The 3,232-nt window shown below is 38.6% G+C and overlaps 1 pseudogene; it reads right to left on the bottom strand.

Moving 5' to 3' along the window:
• Positions 1-687: 687 nt before the first annotated feature.
• Positions 688-2,992, bottom strand: LOC114726939 (endo-1,3(4)-beta-glucanase 2-like; annotated as a pseudogene).
• Positions 2,993-3,232: the final 240 nt, after the last annotated feature.

Below are 3,232 nucleotides of genomic sequence, written 5' to 3'. Positions count from 1 at the left end.
ATGAGTACTTCTTTAAGCCCCTGCTTGGTATTTAAAATAAAAAAACATTTATCCAAAAATAAAGATGTAAATTTCTAACACCATTGAATGCTAGCTACTTTTTTTATTTAGGATTAGAAGCATAAAAATTGTTATCCATCTAATTATTATATCTCATTTTAATTTTCTTTTAAAGCGTTGATTTTCCCATAAATGTATAATTGCAGTTTCTAGAAATATAGAAAACTCATGAAACTTTAAAATAAATATTGTAATAATGATCAGAATCAGACTCAATAATACTACGACTTTCATTGTACAAAGTACATACCTACGACATTCTTCCTCTCTTAGCAGATAACATATCTGCTGGAATATATTTATAATATATTAATAAGTTAGTTTCAACATGGTTTATATAGATAAAAAAAAATCTTAAATTTTATTAATTTTTATTTAAAATTTAACAACATTTTAATTTTACCCTAATCTAATATATATTATATCTCATATAAATAAAGTCAACATAATAATAAATAAATAATAACATTATATATCAATATACAAAATTTCTCTTAATGCTTTATAAATAAGATAAAAATATATATTCTTTCTTTGCCCTGTAGCTAAGACCAAAGGAGTATCTAGCAATAACCGGAAACCTAATTATTATTGTTATTACTATTTCAAATTCCAACAAGATTACACAATTAAATATTAAATAATTAAATAAAAAAAAGTACATCAGAAACGTTATTTAACATTTTCCTTTGAATATGGAAATGGAAAGCAGGCATAAGTATTCAGAAACGAAGGCCTCCAAATGATTTTTTTTGGAGGGGGGGGGGGGGACTAACAACATCACATGAAATCAGAGTCCTCCGTTTTTAATATTCGTACAGATTCCCTTTTGCTCTGCTGTGAACCCACCAAAGTAGATTGGTCAAAAAATTGAAATCTTTCAACTTTCTGATTTTCTTTAATGCATTTTCCTGATCATAAATCCCTTCCAATGCAAAGACAAACCCTTTCCTTGATTCTTCCGCATCTTTCAATTCAGGCTCTGTCCATTCAACAAGCTCCTTCGTGTATCCCACATTAGAGAATAACACTTCTGTGATTGGCGTTATTGGCAGAACTTGAATCAGAAGTCTGCAAGATCTGCAATCTGCAGAAGCCCACCATAATGTACTGTCTCTCTTGTTAGACCACAAGATCCCCACAATCCTATTCTCCTTCACAAACTCTTCTTCATACATTTTGTTTGATTCTTCCACATGCCACCATGTTTGAGCAGCAAGAATCTCCAGAGCTGTGAGGGTTGAACCAGTGGCCATCAAGTCTGAATCTTTATATACTAAACCCATTAAAGCTGCTGAATAGTAAGCATTCACTGCTTCACTTGTACTCTCTTGGTTTCTGCCATGTTCAAACTCTGTCAAACCAGCAGCCCACGAATGCAAACTATAAAGATCAAAACATCTCAAACGAGTATAATATGGGTTTGAGTTTGATTTCCCTCCCAGGTTGATGTAATCTTCAACTAATGAATAAGCTTGAGGTTTGTGTTTTTCCCCCAGTCTGGATCGATCTTAGCAAGAACAGCCATTCCGTATATGAAGTAACCTATGTGATAATGATGATCGTTGTAAATCCCAAATCCAAAATCTGCACCTGTACTTGTAGATCCTTGTTTAGTAACAAGTCCTTTCCACTCTTTCTCGTAGAGGAAACCATTTCCTTTGAACGTTCCGTACAGCCATGGCTCGATGGATTGCTTCAGAAAGTTCTTGACTTTTGGGATTACTTCAGGATATGATACTTCCTCTGCTATAAGTGCGAGTCTCGCAGCATTGGCAACATGCTTCCCGTACAAATAAGACGAATTCGTTGATATGTTTGATGGATTCAGATCGTCCACGTCTTTAACCAGAGCTGAGATGATTTCTTTGCAGGAGTCTTGTTTGATTCCTTTTGTGGAATGCCAAGTTACAGGAATTGGGTTTTTTTAGAACCCATGAAGCTCCGACGACTCCGACGAGATCGCCGTCGATACTTCTGTACTTGAAATCGTGAAGGATGGTACAATCGCTTTCTTTTTCAGAAAGAAGCTTGAGATGAAGCGGGTGTGCGAGCATAAGCAAATCTCCAGACCTTCTATTCTGAAATTTATACTCAACACGATAGGGTTTCTTCAGAGCAGCGTCCCCAGAAACAGGGTAGCAAGAACTGAATCGATTCAAAGTTTGCTCGGAATTGGGATTCTCGGAATCCGGCAAAGCCGCAATCCGAATGATCCCATAAAACCCCTTACCGGAGGTAATCTCCGACGACGAGGTGCGCCTAAAACGGACCGGCGAAGAAGCATAGATGAGCCACGTCTGGTTGTTATCAAGCCTTATGGTGTGTTTCGTGAGATAATCACTGGACAACAACGACACAATGCCGTGGACGGTGGAGATAGAAAGCGACGTCCGCCGTGTGACCTCGGCGGTGACAAAGGGGCTTCCTTTCACGAGAAAGAATCGGAGATTGGAAGAGGGAAGCTCAAGAGTGACACTGAGATCGCTATAAGACGAGACGACATGTGATATATTAGAGGAACTGCATCGAGAGTTGGATTTAGAGGAGATGGTGAGATCAGAGACGAAGACCTGGTACAAGAGGGCGGTGGAGAAGAACATGAGAGGGTAGGAGAGAGAAAGAGAAGAGTTGGCGGATTTAACGAGGTAAGGATGGAAGTATTCGTGTTGGTCGCCATTGTTGAGGACGAAGTTCTGGAAGAAAGAGTTAGTGGGAAGAGGGGAAGAGAGGAGGTTGGGGGAGAAGAAAGATGAAGGGTCTGGCATTACAGTGGATTGGGTTAAGGGGAAGAGAAATGGAGACGCCATTGATGAAGAAGAAGTAGAAATGGAATTCATTGAACAAAAAGTTATGTGCAGGGCGTTTACAGCTTGAATAAACTTGAGATACCGTAAACGAATAGAAACAAAAGGAAAGCCAGAAAGCCAGAAAGCCAGAACGCCTAGACTAGAGAGTCAGTTCAAGTGGCTACAAGAGTCTTTGGCCCTAATGATGTGATCAGTGAAAGAAACAGCCTAGTTGAGCAGCCGGTAAACGAGAAGTCCTCTCATTGTGGAAAATGAATGTAGTGCGTGCGTGCCATAGCTTCCAACATGGAACTCCAAACAGTACACATCACTGAGGATTGGTTTTCCTGCAACTAAGATTTTCCTGGAACCAGTCTGACAGA

The sequence above is a fragment of the Neltuma alba genome, unplaced genomic scaffold (genome assembly GCF_004799145.2).
Source record: "Neltuma alba isolate B1F8T4 unplaced genomic scaffold, ASM479914v2 tig00012413_pilon, whole genome shotgun sequence".
NCBI classification, from domain to species: Eukaryota; Viridiplantae; Streptophyta; class Magnoliopsida; order Fabales; family Fabaceae; genus Neltuma; species Neltuma alba.
This window is presented reverse-complemented; position numbering and strand designations above follow the sequence as displayed.